The sequence below is a fragment of the Pleurodeles waltl genome, chromosome 12 (genome assembly GCF_031143425.1).
Source record: "Pleurodeles waltl isolate 20211129_DDA chromosome 12, aPleWal1.hap1.20221129, whole genome shotgun sequence".
Classification (NCBI taxonomy): Eukaryota; Metazoa; Chordata; class Amphibia; order Caudata; family Salamandridae; genus Pleurodeles; species Pleurodeles waltl.
Genome location: NC_090451.1, coordinates 378,631,478 through 378,653,504, shown reverse-complemented (window position 1 = coordinate 378,653,504; position 22,027 = coordinate 378,631,478).

The window sequence follows — 22,027 nt, the reverse complement described above, 5'->3', positions numbered from 1 at the left end:
CCACACATCCCAACACCAAGCCCTGCATGACACAACTAAGCATGGACTCCCAGCACTAAAGCATGCTCACTGCACATACCCATAACAACCCCCCAACCATCATCATACAAGCCCCCACACAGGAATGCTTGCACTGGGGTACACGCACACCCACCCATTGCACACCATGACACACACACATGCAATAATCATGCTCTTATACCCCTGCAGGACCACTACGTAACGTCACCACACAGGAGGGTCCAGACATCTCCACCCCACCCACAGAAGAGGCCCACAGTGACGACAGCAGCTCTGGCCAACTGGATCTAGATGACCAGCCCGGACCATCGTGGGCCTCGGGACAGTCGGTTCCCCTTGCACAGGCACAGCCTCACACTGACCTTCCACCCTCTGGTAACACCAGCACAGCACCCACCCAGCGGGCCCATACCTCCGTACCCAGGACATGTCAATCAGCGGTGTGTCCACCACTACAGGGAACCCAGGGTAACCCACCACCCCAACAACAACAGGGACCTGGGGGCAGTGGTAGTGGGCACATGGTCCAGGGGGCGGAGGCACAGGAACACAGGGAAACTGGGAGGGCTGCTGTGCGGACAGGCCAAGGGAACCCACTCTCCACGAGGCCCTCTCCTCCATCATAGGAGCATACCACCACTCCCAGGAGACGATGGCTACGGTCCTGGCCAAGTTTCAGGAGACCCAGGGCCTGCAGGACGAACAGTATTTGGGGTTCAGGGAGGAGCTCAGAACCATCAGCTCCGCCCTGGGCACCATCGTAGGGGTGCTGAAGGACATACAAAAATACCATGAGGGACACCGTGGTGCTCCAAGGGGCCCCTGACACTAGCATGGACGATGAACTGCCCATCACCTCCGCCGGCGCTAGTGGATAGGACGCCCCGCCACAGGACCACCACACCAGCACCCCACCCCCTGCAGATGGACAACCCCCCGCAAGCGGTCCCTTAGATCCAGGAACAGGACAGAGCAAGATGGCAAGACCCCCGCCAGGAAATGAGACCACCCTGATTGTCCTCCCACTGTCTCACTTTGTTACCCTGTCCAGATTGGAACTGCCCCAGCTCCACTTCCTATGCCCATATGGGCAGTGCACCTGTGTGACTAATAGACTGCACTCTGCCATGGACATTCCTCCACCATCACCCATCACCATTTTGCCACCCCCTTCAATAATTAGCACCTCAATAAACATCCTTGAACCACAAAACAATCCGGAGTCAGTCTGTGATTTTGAAAATGTGTATTAGCAATGACAGTGACAAAATGCGTTTTCAAATGTAATGCCAACATACCTATGTCACACATCACAAGTCCATGAAGGATGCAAGCAGATGACACACGTTGGTAACCACACCTGTGAAACCGTAATGGAAATGTATCACTCAGTTAGCAGATACTACTTCGAATTGACGGACAGGATAGAGGTAGAAGTGTGAAAGTGAATGTAATTGTAAAAAAATTGTTCTCACCTGTGTGTCACTGGAAATATTGCTGTATGACTGACTCCCTGTTGTCTATGTCTTCTTCCTCAGCTTCCTCCTCATCACTGTCCACAGGCTCCACAGGCTCCACAGCTGCCACAACACCGTCATCTGGACCATTCTCCTGCAGAAAAGGCACCTGGCGTTGCAAAGCAAGATTGTGAAGCATTGAGCAGGCGATGATGATCTGGCACACATTCCTTGGTGAGTAGAATAGGGAACCACCTGTCATATGGAGGCACCTGAATCTGGCCTTCAGGAGGCCGAAGGTGCGTTCGATCACCCTCCTAGTCCGCCCATGGGCCCCATTGTAGCGTTCCTCTGCCCTGGTCCTGGGATTCCTCACTGGGGTCAATATCCATGACAGGTTGGTGTAACCAGAGTCCCCTAATAGCCACACACGGTGCCTCTGGAGTTGACCCATCACATACGGGATGCTGCTATTCCGCAGGATGTAGGCGTCATGCACTGAGCCAGGGAACATAGCATTTACCTGCGAGATGTACTGGTCTGCCAAACATACCATCTGTACATTCATGGAATGATAACTCTTCTGGTTCCTGTACACCTGTTCACTCCTGCGTGGGGGGACCAGAGCTACATGGGTGCCAACAATAGCACCTACGATGTTGGGGATATGTCCCAGGGCATAGAAGTCACCTTTCACTGTAGCCAAATCCTCCACCTGAGGGAAAACGATGTAGCTCCTTACGTGTTTCAACAGGGCAGACAACACTCTGGACAACACGTTGGAAAACATAGGCTGGGACATCCCTGATGCCATGGCCACAGTTGTTTGAAATGAGCCACTTGCAAGGAAATGGAGCACTGATAGCACCTGTAGCGTGTACTGGGGGAGGACCCCGTCCACGAGCTTCTCCAACTCCTGAGCAGTGAAGGCAGGGGCCCTTTCCCCAGACGCAGCAGCCATTGTCTCTTCCAGACCGAGGTCACAGCAGCACCAAGGTCTGGCTCCAACTGGGTACAATCCTGGATTGTGGCACGGTCAAACATGTAGGTGATGATCAAATGTCGCTCCTCCATTGTTAACAGGTCCACCAGCGGTCGGTATCCCGGAGGATTCCGCCATCTCCTCAAATGTCCCAGCTGACGGTGCCTAAGAAGGACAACAGTGACCACAGAGTCAACAAATTCTCAGGTATGTACCCACAGCTACACAGAACACGACACCAAATACTAAACTCCTCCTGTACGTGTGTTGAGTGTAGGCCTAGGTATGTGTGACGCAGTAGTAAATGAAGCCATGTGGGCCCCTGAAATGGCGGCTGCCTAACCTCTAAACTGGGACAATGGGATGTGAGGTAACTGCGCTGGCGTTGTACACCGTCGCGGTAGGCGGTCGTAGACCGTGGCGCAATGCTGCATTGGTTAACATTGGACCCTATGGGTCCCAGGAGCCAATGGTGAATTGCGCCGGCGGTGATGATACGCACCGCCGCGGACGTCACCGCCACGGACGTGACCGCCATTTTCTATCTGTTCAATCACTCAATACCTGATCTTCGACAGGAGAGGACCTACACTGCAAGTGCTGCTGTGACCTCGGTCTGGAAGAGACAATGGCTGCTGCATCTGGGGAAAGGGCCCCTGCCTTCACTGCTCAGGAGTTGGAGAAGCTCATGGACGGGGTCCTCCCCCAGTACACGCTACTCTACGGTCCTCCAGACCAACAGGTAAGTACACAGGGAGCACGTTGTATGGGCTATGCTGGGTGGAGAGGGCTGGATGTCAGTAGGAAGGGGGCAGAGTTTTGCGACCATTAAGGACTGTGAATGCATGTGCCACCTGGCAAGGGTAGGGATGGGGGCCAGTCACTTCGACGGTGCAGTTGGTAATGACTTCTCTTCTTCCCCTGTACATGTCATGTAGGTCAGCGCCCACCAGAAGAAGGAAATTTGGCGTGCCATCGCCAAGGACGTCCGGACCCTGGGGGTCCACCAGAGGCGGGGCACCCACTGCCGTAAAAGATGGGAGGACATTCGCCGCTGGAGCAAGAAGACGGCGGAGGCTCAGCTGGGGATGGCCTCCCAACGTGGGAGGGGTGCCCGTCGCACCATGACCCCCCTGATGTTCCGGATCCTGGTGGTGGCCTACCCTGAGTTGGATGGGTGTTTGAGGGCATCACAGCACACACAAGGGGGTGAGTACACTCTCATTCTGCGGACTTAGCGCGCAGTGGAGTGGTCTGGGTGGGGGAGGAGGGCTGTGGGTTTCCATAGGCCAGGGCGAGTTCCGTAGGCTAGGCCCCTTCGTAAGGCCAGGCCCTGTGGCCCCCCACCCCACCTCTGTAGAGTGCCAAGTACAGGTATACATGCCCCTGTGTCATCTATGTGGACAGATGGCACTTATAGCCATGTAGGCCATATCCCAAAAATTGCATCTGTAGAGGCCAAGAGCACGGCGAAGTGCAGGGGGCTGCTGTGTCTGTATTGTCCTCCAACGGTAGCGGTAAGCCATGCACTCAACCTGTCTTTCTTCTGTTTCCCCACCCCTTTTTGTGCTCTCCCTGTTCTTCTGTGCATCAGCATCATCAGGCGGAAGTACAGTGGCACCGGAGCACGAGGGAGCTGCATCCCACATGGCCATAGAGGGCCAAACCACGGACTCCGAATACACCAGTGGGACGGAGGGCGAGGGGAGCTTCACGTCGGTCACCGGATCAGCAACCAGCGACACGGACTCGTCCTCCGATGGGAGCTCCCTTGTGGTGGCGGCACCATCTGCACCCCCCACTTCTACAGGTACAGCCGCCACCACCCATACTAGCACCGCCCTCCCAGCAGCCCCTCAGCCTTCGCTCCATGCTTGCTCACCCAGGAGGGTGGGCATCACCTTCGCCCCAGGCACCTCAGGCCCTGCCCCAGTCACCCCTGCTGCCCTCAGTGAGGAGGCCATTGACCTCCTCAGGTCACTCACTGTTGGGCAGTCTACCAGTGTGAATGCCATCCAGGGTGTAGAAAGGGAGTTGCAGTACAGTAATGCATTCCTGGAGGGCATTCATTCTGGTCAGGCTGCCCTTCATCGAACCCTGCAATCTCTGGACTCAGCACTGATGGCAGCCATTGTCCCTGTGTCTAGCCTCCCCCCTCCAACTTCCTCCACCCAGACCCAATCCCCTGTACCCCAGCCTATCCCAAGCACACCATCAGACCAGCATGCACACACCTCAACACCCAAAAGTGGCTCTGGCAAACATAGGCACCACACATCCCACAGGCACTCACACAAGCATCACCCACATACAGACACAGCAACATCCACTGCCTCCACTGTGTCCCCCTCCTCGTCGTCTCCCTCCTCCCTCCCAGTGTCGTCTACACTCTCACCTGCATGCACTACATCTACAGGCACTAGGACTCGCACCAGAACACCCAGCACCACACCCGCTCACCTGCACTCACCACCCCCACTACCACTTACACGTCCCCTGTGTCCACTCCCAGTGTGTCTGTGACGCCCCCTCCCAAAGTACACAAACGCGGGCACCCACCCACCCAACATCCATCCACCTCACGACAGCCTCCAGTACATGCACCTGCACCCAAATCACCTAAAGTTACACCTCCTACAACCACCTCCTCTTCCTCCACTCCCAGACCCCCTCCAGCTACCCATCCCAATGTTCGTCAGAGACTCTTCCTGAGCAACGTTGACCTCTTTCCCACCACCCCCCCCTCCAATTTATAGGTCCCGTAGTAGCACCTCAGCCAAAAAAAGTCCGGTTCCAGTGGTGCGTGTTAAAGGTCTGTGGAGTGCACCGGCCACCAGGGCAGCCAGTGTGACACGGAGCCAAAGCACTGCCAGTCCACCCCCTGTAAAGCACCTTAAGTTGGAAAGTGCCTGACGGGAGAGGGTGAAGACTCATGCTGGCAAAACAGCTCACAAGGGTCCTGGAGGGAGTGCCAAGTCAGCTGTGACTCCTCCCAAGGTGGTGAAGGGGCAGAAGAGGTCTCCAAGGTCTGGTAAGAGCAGCACGGCTGAGAAGGCCTCCATCCTCCCCGCCGGCCGGGACGCCACCGCTAGCAATATCGTCACTGGTCCGGAGACCACCGCCAGAGTCAGTGCCCTGGAGGGCAGTAGTATCGTCACTGGTCCGGAGACCACCGCCAGAGTCAGTGCCCTGGAGGGCAGCAGTATCGTCACTGGTCCGGAGACCACCGCCAGAGTCAGTGCCCTGGAGGGCAGCAGTATCATCACTGGTCCGGAGACCACCGCCAGCGTCAGTGCCCTGGAGGGCCACGGCAGCCACAGCCCCGCTGGGCACTGAGGGACCGTCATGCCACACACCGCTGCACAGGTCAGAGACAGCTAAGTCAAGCACAGCTGAACAGGGCAAAGACCGCCATGGCAATGCACCGCTGAACAGGTCAGAGACAGCAAAGGCAAGCACCGCTGAACAGGGCAAAGACCGCCATGGCACTGCACCGCTGAACAGGTCAGAGACAGCAAAGGCAAGCACCGCTGAACAGGGCAAAGACCGCCATGGTGAAGACCGCTGAACAGGGCAAAGCCCGCCATGGTGAAGACCGCTGAACAGGGCAAAGACCGCCATGGCACCTCACCGCTGAACAGGTCAGAGACAGCAAAGACAAGCACCGCTGAACAGGGCAAAGACCGCTATGGCAATGCACCGCTGAACAGGTCAGAGACAGCAAAGGCAAGCACCGCTGAACAGGGCAAAGACCGCCATGGCAATGCACCGCTGAACAGGTCAGAGACAGCAAAGGCAAGCACCGCTGAACAGGGCAAAGACCGCCATGGTGAAGACCGCTGAACAGGGCAAAGACCGCCAAATCAAGCATCGTTAGCCCATGTGCAGCTGTGACAGTGACGGAACTGGGACCGTCACGGGGAGCGTGATGCACTCTGGGCACCAGTCCCCCTCCAGAACCAGTGGAGACCTGCATCCACTCCGTCTGTCCTGCACAGGATGAAGCACTCTGGGCACCATGCCCCCTCCAGAACCAGTGGAGAAAAGCATCCATTAACACAGTCCTTAGCAGGATGAAGCACTCTAGGCACCATGCCCCCTCCAGAACCAGTGGAGAATGATATCCACTAACACAGTCTTTGGCAGGATGAAGCACTCTCGGCACAAAGCCCCCTCCAGAACCAGTGGAGAATGACATCCACTTGAGAGACTGTGGCTTTGCACTCCCCAGGATAAAGCAGTGGGCAAACCACCCACTGGAGAGACTTGAGAGACTGTGGCTTTGCACTCCCCAGGATAAAGCAGTGGGCAAACCACCCACTGGAGAGACTTGAGAGACTGTGGCTTTGCACTCCCCAGGATAAAGCAGTGGGCAAACCACCCACTGAAAAGACTTGAGAGACTATGGCTTTGCACTCCCCAGGATGGTACAGTGGGCAACCCACCCACTGTAGAGACTTGAGAGACTGTGGCTTTGCACTCCCCAGGATACATAAATGGGCATGGAGACCCGTTGTGGATCTGGCGTGGTGCAGTCATCCGGCTGAGGTGCCCCCCCCTTCCCTTCCCCCTGAGGTGCCTGTTGTATTTCTATCTCATGCCCCTGCAGTGTTCCCTCCGTTTGTGGACAGGTATCTAGTGTGGGTCTCGCCCCTGGCATTGTGGGCCCAGTGGTCCACGGACATTGATATGTGCATACCTGCAGTACTAATCGTGATGTATGATTTTTATAATGTTGATATATATCTGTATATCATTTTGATACATTACAAAGTTTGAACTGATTTCCTTTTGTCTTTGCATTCATCTGGGGGGGTTGTGGGTTGTTACTGTGCTGTTTGGAAATGCATTGGTGTGTGTGTTGTAGTGGGTGAGGGTCGGGTTGGGGGTGGGGGTGTTGCATGTGTGTGTCCGTGACTTTTGCCTCACCCCTCCCCTATGTCGTAGGTGCAGTACTCACCGTTGTCTTCGGCGCCTACGTTGCTGGTGTTCGTAGAGGAGCAGGAAGACAAGATTAGGGAGTATTTGTAGTTCCGGCTCCATGGTGGACTACTTCCTCGTGGAGTGTGTAGAGGTGAGCGTTTTCCCTTTGAAATGTCTGTTTCCGCCGTGTTTTTATCCACGGTAAATCCGCCCCGGAAAAGGTGGCGGATTGGCGGGTTGTGATACTGTGGGCGGTACATTGTGTTCCGTCTGTCTGTTGGCGGTGACCGCCGCGCTGCTTGTCTGTACCGCCGTGGCGGTCGGAGTGTTAAAGTGGCTGTCTATGTTGGCGGTTTCCGCCAGGGTCATAATTCCCTTGATGTTAGCTTTAAGGGTTATCGAGAAATCCAGTAGTCCCTGGGCCAGCCCAGTGGTGTTGGTCCCTAAGGCTACTGCCCCAGGTGCGAAGCCAGAACTCCAGTTCTGTGTGGACTACCGGGGTCTCAACTCATTGACAGGCTGGGCGCTGCCAAGTTCCTAAATACGTTTGATCTTACTTCAGGGTACTGGCAGATCGCCCTCTCTGAGGGGGCTAAAGAGAGATCTGCATTTTCAACCCCTGATTGCCATTACCAGTTCCGGGTGATGCCATTTGGATTGAAAAATGCCCCCGCTACCTTCCAACGGTTGGTTAACGGGGTCCTAACTGGCAAGGATGCCTTCTGTGCAGCCTACCTGGATGACATAGCTGTCTACAGTTCCAGCTGGGAGGAACACCTGCTCCACCTTAAGGAGGTGCTTCAGGCCCTGCAACAGGCAGGCCTGACCATCAAGGCTGGTAAGTGCCAGATTGGGCAGGGTTCCGTGGTTACTTGGGACACCTAGTGGGTGGTGGTAAGGTGCAGCCACTCCAGGCCAAAATTGAAACTATCAAGGCCTGGCAACCACCTAGAACTCAGACTGAGGTGAGAGCCTTCTTAGGCCTCACAGGATACTACCGCAGATTTGTTAAGGGCTATGGTACCATTGTGTCACCCTTGACAGAACTCACTTCCAAGAAACAACCTAGGTTGGTGAATTGGACAGAGGCTTGTCAGAAAGCCTTTGACTCCCTGAAGGAAGCCATGTGCACGGCCCCCGTGCTCAAGGCCCCTGACTACTCCCAGGAATTTATCGTGCAGACAGACGCTTCAGAGCATGGCATAGGGGAGGTCCTAGCACAGCTGAATGAGGAGGGCCTAGACCAACCAGTAGTCTTTATTAGCAGAAGGCTATTACCACGGGAACAGAGGTGGAGTGCTATTGAAAGAGAAGCTTTTGCTGTGGTCTGGGCACTGAAGAAGCTAAGACCCTACCTGTTTGGGACTCACTTCCGGGTTCAGACAGACCACAGGCCCCTCAGAGGGCTCATGCAGATGAGGGGTGAGAATCCAAAACTCTTGAGGTGGTCCATTTCCCTACAGGGGATGGACTTTACGGTGGAACATCGCCAATGCTGATGGTCTCTCCAGATACTTCCGCCTTAGCGAGGAGAGCTCCCAGGAGGTCGGGTAGCTCTCCCCACTTTCAGCTGGGGGGGACACATGTTAGACCTGACAGCCTTAGGGTGGCCACCCCTAACTTTTTGCCTGCCTCCCTCCACTTTTTGGACACTGTTTTTGCTGGCTTTTAGACTCTGCGCACTTTACCACTGCTAACCAGTGCTAAAGTGCATATGCTCTCTCCCTTAAAACATGGTAACCTTGAATCATACCTGATTGGACTATTTAATTTACTTATAAGTCCCTAGTAATGTGCACTCTATGTGCCTAGGGCCTGTAGATTAAATGCTACTAGTAGGCCTGCACCACTGGTTGTGCCAACCACTTAAGTAGCCCCTTTTCCTTGTCTCAGGCCTGCCACTGCAAGGCCTGTGTGTGCAGTTTCACTGTCACCTTGACTTGGCATTTAAAAGTACTTGCCAAGCCTAAACCTCCCCTTTCTCCACATATAAGTCACCTTTAATGTGTGCCCTAGGTAACACCTAGAGCAGGGTGGTGTGTGGGTGAAAGGCAGGACATGTACCTGTGTAGTTTACATGTCCTGGTAGTGTAAAACTCCTAAATTCGTTTTTTCACTACTGTGAGGCCTGCTCCCTTCATAGGCTAACATTGGGGCTGCCCTAATTTAGTATTGAAGTGGTAGCTGCTGATCTGAAAGGAGAAGGAAGGTCATATTTAGTATGGCCAGAATGGTAATATAAAATCCTGCTGACTGGTGAAGTTGGATTTAATATTACTATTCTAGAAATGCCACTTTTAGAAACTGAACATTTCTTTGCACTTAAATCTTTCTGTGCCTTACAATCCACGTCTGGCTGGGCTTAGTTGACAGCTCCTTGTGCATTCACTCAGACGCACCCCAAACACAGGGTACTCAGCCTCACTTGCATACATCTGCATTTTGAATGGGTCTTCTTGGGCTGGGAGGGTGGAGGGCCTGCTCTCACACAAAGGACTGCCACACCCCCTACTGGGACCCTGGCAGACAGGATTGAACTGAAAGGGGACCTGGTGCACTTCTTAGCCACTCTTTAAAGACTCCCCCACTTCAAAGGCACATTTGGAAATAAAACAGGGCCTCTGCCCTACCTCATCAGACACTTACTGGAGAAAAAACCTGAACCAGAACCTGCATCCTGCCAAGAAGAACTGCCTGGCTGCCTAAAGGACTCACCTGACTGCTTTCTACAAAGGACTGCTGCCTTGCTGAACTCTTGTCTGGCTGTAAAAGTGCTCTCCAAGGGCTTGGATAGAGCTTGCCTCCTGTTCCCTGAAGTCTCAGGACCAAAAAGACTTCTCTTTTTCACTTGGACGCTTCGTGCGCCGAAATTTTCGACGCACAGCTTGTTCCGCAACGAGAAAAACGCCGCGCACCTACGCAGATCGACGCAACGCCTTCGGGACGACCGGAACTTCGACGCACGGCCTCGCAAGGACAGCGCCGCCCGACCCCCAGAGGAGAAATCGATGCAACACCTGCTGTGAGAGCGAAACTTTGACGCACAGCCTCGCAGAACAACACGCAGCAGGTAAACAAGCAGGAGAATCCACGCACAGACCCGGGACATCTGGTAATCCCCGCGATCCACAGAAAGAGACTGTCCGCGTGGCGGAAAACGACGCACAACTTCCCCGCGTGAAAAATAACGACGCAAGTTCCTGTGTGCTGGGGAGAAATCGACGCACACACCCTTTTTCCACGTATCTCTTCTTCTGTGGTCCTCTGAGGAGATTTTCCACTCCAAACCAGGTACTTTGTGCTTGAAAGAGACTTTGGGGGTCATTCTGACCCCGGCGGTAAAAACCTCCGGGGTCGGCGGTAGCACCGCCAACAGGCTGGCGGTGCTCCGCCGGGCATTCTGACCGCGGCGGTACAGCCGCGGCCAGAAGCGGAAAGCCACCGACTTTCCGCTGCCCATGGGAATCCGCCATGGCGGCGCAGCTTGCTGCGCCGCCATGGGGATTCCGACCCCCTCACCGCCATCCTGTTCCTGGCGGTTCTGCCCGCCAGGAACAGGATGGCGGTGAGGGGTGTCGTGGGGCCCCTGGGGGCCCCTGCAGTGCCCATGCCAATGGCATGGGCACTGCAGGGGCCCCTGTAAGAGGGCCCCACTTTGTATTTCAGTGTCTGCTTTGCAGACACTGAAATACGCGACGGGTGCCACTGCACCCGTCGCACATCCTCCACTCCGCCGGCTCCATTCGGAGCCGGCATCCTCATGGAGGGGTGTTTCCCACTGGGCTGGCGGGCGGCCTTTTGGCGGTTGCCCGCCAGCCCCGTGGGAAACCCAGAATGACCACCGCGATCTTTTGACCGCGGTACGGTCTTCTGGCGGTTCCCTCCAGGCGGGCGGCTCCCGCCGACGCCGGGGTCAGAATGACCCCCTTTGTTTGCTTTTTAAAGACTTAAGACACTTTATATCACTTTTCAGTGATATCTCTACAAATTCACATTGCAACTTTATTCGTTTTGACCTACAATTATCCTGATAAATATTATATATTTTTCTAAACAGTGTGTGGTGTATTTTTGTGGTGCTATATGGTGGTATTGTATGATTTATTGCACAAATACTTTACACATTGCCTTCTAAGTTAAGCCTGACTGCTCGTGCCAAGCTACCAGAGGGTGGGCACAGGATAATCTTGGATTGTGTGTGACTTACCCTGACTAGAGAGAGGGCTTTTGCTTGGACAGGGGGTAACCTGACTGCCAACCTAAAACCCCATTTCTAACACCTACTCTAGTATTGATCGATATAGTCTGAGGGCCAGACTCATTAAACCACAATTACAAGGTAGATCTAATAAAGATTCTACCAAGCAAGCACCTGAAGGTCCTGAAAAACATTGGAATAAAAAACAACAAACACCTAAAAAGAAGGAGAGAATCTCCACATTCGGAGACCCCACAAAAAAACGCTGTAAACTTAGAAATAGAGATAGTATAAAAATGCCTGACAGAGATCATTACACTGATATACGCCAATCTTGTTTCTTTCAGGACTCACACAACGAGGAAGTTAAGAGCAGCGAACAGGGTACCAGAAACCGAGACAGGACTCACAATGCTCATCTGAAGTTTCTGTTAAGAAAGAAGAGAAACTTTCCCAACACCAAATCCCAAGTGGCAGTTGCAATATGAAATGCTACTTAGGAAGAGGGATTTACTGAAGAACAGGAAGTGGGCACTAGCACTGCTAGACAGTGCAGCAGTGGTCACAATATTTCACCAGGATCTTCAAGAGCATCTGGAGTTGAAAGCAACTGATGACTTCTCCACGCCTGATAGGGTGTATAATGTAACTATACAGCTAGAAGGAGACATGGAATGCCCAATCACTGCCATCTTTCGTGATCACATCATTACAAGTTATGATATTTTGCTGGCCAAGAAGGATTCGCCACCAGAATTTGTCAGGAACCACCCATATGGGGAACAAATTATTGAACAGTCTTTCTTGCCCCTTGTTCCCAGAAAGTTCAGAGAAATTCATGCTATTGATTGGGCAGTGGCGCAGGCACCCTCGTTATATTGCAACCACATAGGATGTGATAAAGATTCCCCCTATCATGTAATACCTATTAAATCCCAACTCCAACGTCAACCCCAATATCCAATAAAGCATAAAGCTAAAGCACCAGTGAGGGAAATCCTCACACAGTTTGAGTACTAGGGTGTAATTGAACCCTGTGTCTCACCAATGAACAATCCATTGTTCCCTGTAGCGAAACCAGACCATTCATACAGAATAGTCTTAGATTACAGACATTTAAACAGTCATACATGCACATTTACTATACAAAATGCACACAGCACTTATAAACAATATGCTGCACAAGAAATATAAAACAACGTTGGATATTTCCAACGGATTCTTTTGCCAAAGTATAGCACCTGAAAGTAGGAACTGAACAACTTTCAGTGCTTTAGGCTCTCAGAAAAAAAAATTGCCGACTCCCACAAGGGTACAGGAACAGTCCAGGACTGTTTTCAGCTCATGTCACATATATGTCGATGACATCTACCTGGCGGATGACAACCTCATGCAACATATAAGATGGGAAGCCCACATTGTTGTGGGATTTGCCAAATTAGGCTACAAATTCAGTTAGAAAAACAAAAATAGCCTTCCTTAGTATCCTGTTTTTGGGACACAAATTATCAAGAGCCTAGCGCCCCAATTTTTTGAAAAATGCGCACAACTACAACCTTCAAACACCATTAAAAAGCTCCAGTCTTTATTGGGCTTTTTAAACTTTGGCAGAACATACATTCCAGATTATACACAACACATTAAACCTTTACATGACTTGATACGTCCTGTCTTTTCCAGTAAATGCTGGACAGTCGAACAGACATGCATTCTCAGATCATTACAACACGACATGCTTGCAGCTAAACACTTACACACAAGGGACAACAAAAAACACTTTGTTATCAGAGTGATTGCAGGTGCCATTGTTTTCACCTCTGTAACGTTCAATGAGGGTGAAACCATCCTGATTGCAAACAAAATTAAAAACTCAAGAATTTTTGCAATCCAACCTTGAATACCCAGTTTCAGCAAATACATTGCCTATTGAAAAATATAAAACAATTATGTACACTAGTGGTTCAGCCCAACCAGCTATAGGCACAAAACATCAGTACTATGCCATTTGCACAGTTGTGAGTGGCTAGATGAAGGATGATGAGTTCAAGCCACAGCATACTTATACGCACACCTTAGGGGACTGCACTGCGCAACTGGCAGAGAGTAAAGCTCTCGTGATGGCACTGGAGCACACAGATCCTGAACAGCTGATGCTGATTGTCTGTAATTTGTACTATTGTGTCCAGTTCTTTAATGAATATCTGCATTACTGGTGCCAGAATGGGTTCAGAGATTCAAAAGGAAACACCATTAAACACAGACTTCTGTGGGGTAAAGTAGTGGATCTGAAGGAAATGCTACCTAATATCCATGTTATACATACACTACGACACCAGCATGTTAGAATACACGTTGTTAGCAATACCTTAGCTGATGAAGCAGCCAAATCAGCAGTAGCTAAGGCTTCTGTTGCTGCAGTAACTCATTCTAGAACTAAATTGGATGATGAAACACTGTCTGCTGTTAAAGCTTCGACTGACGGGACACTTGTGCCAAAGGCATATCCTTCTAAATATTCCTACCGCATATCATGCCTCAATACTGCCCTAGTCATAATACCAGGGGTGGGTAATCGTATGATTCCCAACAAAGATCAAAGACCTGAATTGATCAAAGCAGCGCATGAGGGAGCTGCTTCTGCCCATGCTATTGTGGCGGCTACAATATCATTGTTACAAGCACATTACTGGTGGCCAGGTCTATCTAAAAAGACCAAGCAGTATGTCCTTTGTTGTGACATCCGTCAGCAAATAAAGGAGTCCACTGTTAAACACCCACCACAGACACCCCTCATAATTTCTAACAAACCGCTACAATGTGTGTTCTTGGACCATTGTGGTCCCGGACACCTGACAGTGCATTCAAATACATTTTAGGCGCTGTTGACTCATGCTTCAGATTTCTATGGGTTTGGCCATGCTCGGCTAACACTCAAACTGTTATTAAAGATTTGCAAGTCTTTATCGGCACATATGCTTCACAGGCCTTCAGGGACGCTATGGCTTTGTTAGGGGTCCAACTGCATTGTTCGTCATCATTTCATCCCAACGGAAATAGTGTTGTTGAGTGAAGAAACCGGGATTTAAAGCAATCCTTAACAGCCAGAGTATTAGGCACGGGTCATATTTCACTTACTCATCTGTATGGAGTCCAGGGAGCACTTAATATTCTGCCCAGAAGGTCCCTTGGGGATGTTCCTCATATGAATGCCTGTTCGGAACACAAATGTATGTTCCATATCTTGATGGTCCTGGCACAGAGGTGGCAGATACACCTTTTGACATAAATGAACATGTAACTGTCTTGCAGGATTTACAACAGTTCCATGATGACAACGTATCTGCCAGTGCCACCCCTTGTGAATAAGGGATGTACCAATAACATCTACCGGCTGGATTCTAAAAGTTGGGGATCTTGTGGATGAAAAGAATTCTGTGAAAAAGGTGTTTGGTCCTTCCTATTGTGCAATGGTTCCAGTCCTGGGAATACACGGTACCAGAACTGTCATTTTACCACCACTGCCAGGTTCTAAAGAAAAGTTCATTGTCTCCATTGACAATGTCAAGCTGCACCATATTGGCCTTCCTGCGCAGCAGACCGAGAGGATCCGAATCCCTCTCACTACAGACCAGGATATTCCTCTACATGTTTTAGGCATCAACACTGATACCTCTCTGAGCTTGGGGAGGGTAGAAAATGAATTTTCATTAGTTCCATTAACTTCTCCTGCGAAAAGTAATGTCAACAAAATTGAGCGATTCTACTCAAATTCTACACAAACGGATGGTATAATGTACTATGAACTGAGAGAGACTTTTGCCAGCTCCCCCCTTCCAAACACGGCTCCAGTTTTTGCATATACTGCTTCTGGATATTCTGCTGACATCAATGACACTTTCATCAACTCATCTGCCTCTACTGCAACAAAACTGTCAAGAGCACGTAAGTTGATTATTTGGCTCAAAATGAACTATTTTATTTTTCCACAGAACTATCTGTGGCTCTAATTTACTGTACTTGCATTCCTCCTTTGGAGTGGGTTTCTCATTGTGTTCTTTTTACTGATATATGGTCACTACCTTCCTGAATGCTCTACAGTTGAACTGGTGGATGAGGTCCTTAAACCATATTTTCCCTGTCACAAAGTCTGCACAGACTTGTCCCTAGTGAACATTTCTGCTATACCAATTCCTGGTAGGATTGTTTGGGAGAAAGTGTCATTTGAAATATATGGCCCGATGGAGGTCATTCAATTTCCGTGTGAATTTAAACTTTCTATGAACTATGTTATAACACCCGGAGTAGTTTCTGATGATTGGGATGTGAAAACAGTTTATTCTATGATGTGTGATTTGCAATATTTTACTGTATTTGAAGTGAGGATGTTTATCAATCCAAAGAAAATTATGGAGATATGTTCTGTTATAGTTAATATGGACACCATTTTATTCACAGAGCAAGTACCCCAAAAAATGTTTTTAATTATACGCAGATGGAACGCTGTCCAACTCTGTCAGTGGGGAGTTCCAAAACGTATGCTGAAAAGTTTGCATATTTCTCTGGGCACAATGTTAAAAATGCTGAGTCGTATTATTTTAAAACGCCAGTAATGGAAAGTCAACACATTTTATTGACTGATACTAAATTGATTTATTCTGATTCCTTCGTTTCCCAGTTAGCTATAGAAGGCAATGAATATTGTTTCAAGTCGATAGACTTAAAAAATTGTGTGGGGAACTAAAATTGGCAATTAAGGGGAAAGGAAGATTTATTTAGAGCATGCCTGATATATGTTCAAATGATATTTTTAAATGAAACTGTACAACACACAACTTGTTTAGACTTGAAAGTGCCCAGAACTCCTACCCCTGCAAAATTTTACAAATGGCAAAAGTATATTAATGCAACTGAAAATCAGCTTGATGAGTTAGTCCAGATTTGAACATTTAGCTCACCACTTTCATGTCCTTGTGGGTGGTTATTGTGGCTAGTAGACACCAATGGGTGCCATCATGTTTTGTAAATATCACAGGGGGTTCTAGGACAAATAGACCAGACTCTTGCTATGCGTCATCAGAACACTTGGGTATAGTGACAACATATGGTGTAGGGAAATTATGCCAGCAATGGTTGAACATTTTCTCACTTCATGCTGTTGAAGAACACCTCAGTCTACTGTCTAATGATACAGATTTGCAGGATTTCCTGTTAGGCCCCAGAAGACAATGCAGAAAGCACTTCTTATATGCAGTATATAATGAAATTTGGAAACTTTTGCAATAAGAAGTTCCTCCCTGGATAACACAAATAGATTGGGAAAATTTACAGAAACCATTATTCATAGTAGATAATGTGATTAACACTTTGTCCAACCAGATATATACTTTAAACAACATTGTCTATTCTGCAATAGACTTAGTAGAGAGTCATATGTCATTGTTACACCATGGACAGAGTCAACTAAGGTCCATCATGCAGTTAGGTGAGACACTACAAACATTAAAAGCAGGTCGTGTTCCCTGGCAACACATTATAATTTGCCTTGTACTGTGGCTGAAATACCATCTGCTGAATGGTTAATACACGTAGTTATTAGTCTGCCTGTTTCAGCACTACACTTCACATCCTTCTTGAGACACATTTCAGTAGGCAGGTATGAAAGGCTGGGAGATAGTTATATACACAAGGTGTGGGAGCTTCCCTTTTCGTCCAAATGTTTCAATGGCATGAAAGAGGTCTTTCTTAGCGGCAGTGAATGCAAAACTTCTGTGAGCCATTCAATGGTTTGTAAGCAGCAGTCCTTGCATGGGACATGTAATGCCTCAGCAGTGATCTTGGCTTGCTATCTGAAGGGAGTTCCAGTCCCCTTGATAAGACCTGTATTCCAGGTGCTCTCAAATGGAAGCTTTGTGCTCCTTAAAAGTGAGAGTTTTGTGGAATGCGAGCCAAAATAGCTTATGTCGTTTTTGTCTCCGAAATTGTCACTTGTTGCGAGAATGTACTTTTCCCCCTACACGACAAAGAGAAGTAGCAGAGATTTGGCCTCATATTGCAACTTCAGATGTGAATGTTGACAAGTTGAGCAGACTCAAGGCTTTATTGTTTCAAAAACACGTGGCACTTACATCTGCATGCAAGACCTATGCGCCTCAAGTTGTGAGGTCATCTGCAGAGAGTCAGTCCCTTTTAAGCACCAACTTTCCGAGACGCTTTGGTAAACTTGTGGGATGAATATTAAATGCGTCCAGTACTGTTGGAATCATGCATTTCTTTAAGGCTGTTGGTTCTGGGTTCGTTCACACCTTTTGCTCTAAATTTGCCTTAATGCCTTCAGCCATACACTCAATATTTTCAAGTGTTTTCGGGGGAATTCAGATTACTTTGGCTCTAGTAGGTGGCATTCTGCTGTTGCTATTTTTTCTGCGCAATGGCTGATCCCTTAACAACAAGGAGGACTGAAAGCACTTCCACCAATACAACTGTGTCGTGAACGCATGATGCAGTATTTTGGAGCACCACTCCAAGTAGTACTGTAGTGCGACTCGCATAAGCCACGTTTGCGGTGTTGTTTTATTTACTCTATCTGGTTGGTCTTTCGCCTAGGAAAGCATCACGCTCTTATCATAGCATTCATTTCACTTTGTGCTTTCCTCAAGGCTGCAGTCAGATAGGGTTGCCTGCAAAAGTGGTAAACTGTGTCTCCAACATTCACAAAAACATCCATATCCTTATGTGGGGACCTTTTCTTAGAACATCAGCTGTTTTATTATAAAAACACTTCCCAGTCCCATACATGTTAGAGGGAGATTCCAGCCAGATGACACTGACTGTTTGCTGACCGCTGAGTGTGTTCGCTACAGCTGCTTGCTTAGACTACCGAATCCCTGGCCTATGTGGGGACGGTGTCTTTTTAGACAACAGGCTTCCTTACTCAGGTATGGGGGATGATGTCTTCCCAGGGGGGAACCCTGTAGGGCGGATTAGGGCTTATCACGCTGTGTTCTAGCATAGCTTAGGTAGGAAACAAATACATTATTCCTGGTGACAGCATGGTGGGATTGTTTTTGTGTTTCACTCTCCTTGCCACTATTTTGCTTCTAATGTGTTTTATCATCCTGGTTATTGCATTACATGCCATTTTATCAAAGATGCAGTTACATCAATAAACCTTATTAATAAACCTTTTGGAACTATACTCAGCTTCTATTTGTCTTTGCACGTGTGAGACTAATGTAACTGAGAGAAAGGGATGAGATCTAATCAACCACGATTCCAGCTAGGAGTCTCCTATGTCTCCTATGTCATGTGCCCAGTTGCCACAATCTTGGGTGGAGATGAGGCACTGCTAGTTGGCCGGAGAACCTAGATTAGGCCTACAGGTGTCAAATGGTGTGGGAATGTACTCAGTACCCCAAACTTCACTTGATTCTGCAACCCAAATCCAGTAGTGACATTAGGATAATGAGAACCTACGCGTCAGGTTGTCATTGTCCGAAATGCACAGGTCATACTATACATATCACCAAATATGCAAAAACCTCATCATGAAGGTACATGAGATGAAACACTCCCATCAGGCATAGGTCAGCATAAACACAATAACATAAGTATCAAGACATGATCCTAAATGCACACATCAGAAGTTATATCTCCCTAGTGGATATGTCCTGCAACAAAACTGTCCCCAATAACCACCCTCTACCGAAGGCGAGAGTGCACCCGCACTTGGTTTAGGGGTACTACTGTAATTGCAGGTTCACCGTGTCGGGCCCCAGAGCTCTTGGGCGCTTGTGCCCGTAAATAGGGAAAACTGTCCTCAGTAAGACTGGGCCTCTGTTGAAGACTCTGTCCCATCCTGGTGAGGGAAAAGCAAATCCAGATCCCGCCCCTAGGCAAGGGAATATGGGGAAGCCCTCTGTGTGCCTCACAAACAACAGCACTGAAAAGGGGGGAGGCCCACTGCCCGTGAGTATGCGGTCCGACACACCTGTGGTCCTCCTCCATCTGGGAGGGGCTGTCCAGGAGCTGCTACTTGTCTGGAGCCCTCCCGAGCTCCTTGGGCTGCGGCCAGGCTCAACCACCATGCTCTTCCCTTTGTTGCAGTGCGCCCGGAGCCCTGCAGGGCCTCCTGGACCACTGCCTCGGTTCCTCACAAGTCCGCTGCCCACAAGTCTGCATTGCAGCGGCTCCAGCTTCAGCGGCTGTCCTCCTCAGGTGGGCGGGATGTGGCGGTGATCGGTCCCCAAAGTGGGCACCTTCAGGGCCCCGGGGGGCACTCTCCTCTGTGCCCCACACCCCGGTGGTACCACAGGGAACGTCCTTGCTCCAAATTCCGCTATCTTGTACCTCTGGGGCACTCCATGAAGTGTGCACTGACGTGCTAGGTCCCCAGCTTCTCGGGGGCAGGGGCACATCAACACCCCACTCCCAGCACTTGAGGGCAGAGACCCAAGCAGCGCTTCTCACTCACTTAGTTGAGGAACTGTCCCAAAAGAAGAGGTAGCCCTGTCCTCACGATTAGGGACATAAACCGCTCTTCTAGCGCTTTGGGAGATCTAATGACAGAGGAACAGGGAACACAGCACCCAGCCCCTGGAGACAGCAAGGGGGAACACAGGGCGGTAGGGCCAAAGAAAGAGGCCAGCAGAAAGAGTTGCCGGTCACAGGTCAGCACAACAGCAGCAGTCCAAGAAGGTTCCTGGTGAGTCCCTCCAGCAGCATTCTGTGTCCGGTTTAGTAGTCCCTTAATGTCTAAAATTGTAGGGAAAAGCCCTCTGTACTTATACTCATTATGCACAGTCTCCAAAAAAGGGGGAGAAGGGGATACCACCAGTCCTAACTGGTTCTAGGAGTGTCCCCTCTCTCCTCCAGCACAGATTCCAGACATCAGCAGGGGGTAAACAAGCCCTTTGAATGAGGCCAGGGCACAGCCTTTACAAATGCAGGTCTGCCCCGCCGCTCCCTCTCTCAGCCCAGGAAGACCAATCAATATGTAGATGCCTCTCTGTGACACCTCCACCCTTCCTGTGTACAGTCTGTCTGCACAGTATGCACAAAGCCCAGCTGTCACTCTGCCCCAGACGTGGTTTGGAGTCAAGCTGCAAAACACCAGAGTTATAAGCACAGAGAAATGCTCACTTTCTAGAAGTGGCATTTCTATAATAGTTCTAAGAAATCCACCTACACCATTAGGCAGCATTTCTCATTATTATTACAACCATACCAAACATGCCTATGCTAGCCCTCATTGATCTGACAATACCTCTGAGCCATAAGATAGGGCACTTCCACTGTAATCCTTTGAGAAAGGCAGCACCCACAGCAGTGAGAAACCAAATAGGCTGTTTGTCAGTAACAGGACAGGCCACACATCGAGGCACATGTCCTGACTTTTACATACATGGCAAACTGCCCAAAGGGCTAGCTAGGGCCTACCTTAGGGGTGACTTATAAGTAATAAAAGGGGAGATCCAGGCCTGGCAAGTAAATTTAGTTGCCAGGTCCCTGTGGCAATAAACTGTGCATACAGGCCCTGCGCTAACAGGCCTGAGACAGGTTTGAAAGGCTAATTCTGTGTGTGGTGCAAGCAGCGCTGCAAGTCCACTAGTAGCATTTAATTTACAGTCCCTGGGTATAGGGATACCACTGTACAAGGGACTTACAGATACATTAAATGTGCCAATCAGGTATAAGCCAATCGTACCAAGATTACAAGGGAGAGCACATGCACTTTAGCACTGATCAGCAGTGATAAAGTGACCAGAGTCATAACTTCAGCAAAAAGGGTCTGAAAAAAATAGGAGGGGGAATGCAAAAAGTTTGGGGAATGTAAAAATGGCCAGGTCCAACAATGGGGTTGGTCAAACCCCATACACTTGCATCAACAGTTGAGTGCGCTGCGATTTTGACCAAGTTTTGGGGATGTAGACATAAGTTGTGCACCTGATACTGGATACATTTGAAAAGCTCTAAATGGTACGACGTAAGGAAGGGATCATTTTTCTTTGCATGTGCACTTGGAGATGTAAGTATGTGACAGAACTCCAATTATGCCATTTGGGAGACTCCGTGCATTTGGGGGCATATGTATCTAAAGGATCGAAGTGGCCCATTGTTGGAAGTTTTGGGCCTAAGAATGCTATTAAATGTACTAGGTGACATCCATTTTGGCTAAGAAAGTGACTTTACACTTTAGATGGGTGTGCATTATGAGAAATATGCCAAATGAACTGAAGGCAGTTGGAGGAGCACAAGAGTGACTATTGAAATATGCTCTAAGTATTCAGTGTGAGCGAAACAAAAAGGTCAGCTGTTTTGCCAATAATATTGAAAGATGTGGAGCACAAAGCGATGATAATGTGAAGGCATTGGAAGATAATATTGGGTTATAGCTCACGCTGATTTTTAACACTCTGATTCTGCCGCAAAAGGAGACAGAACAACAAA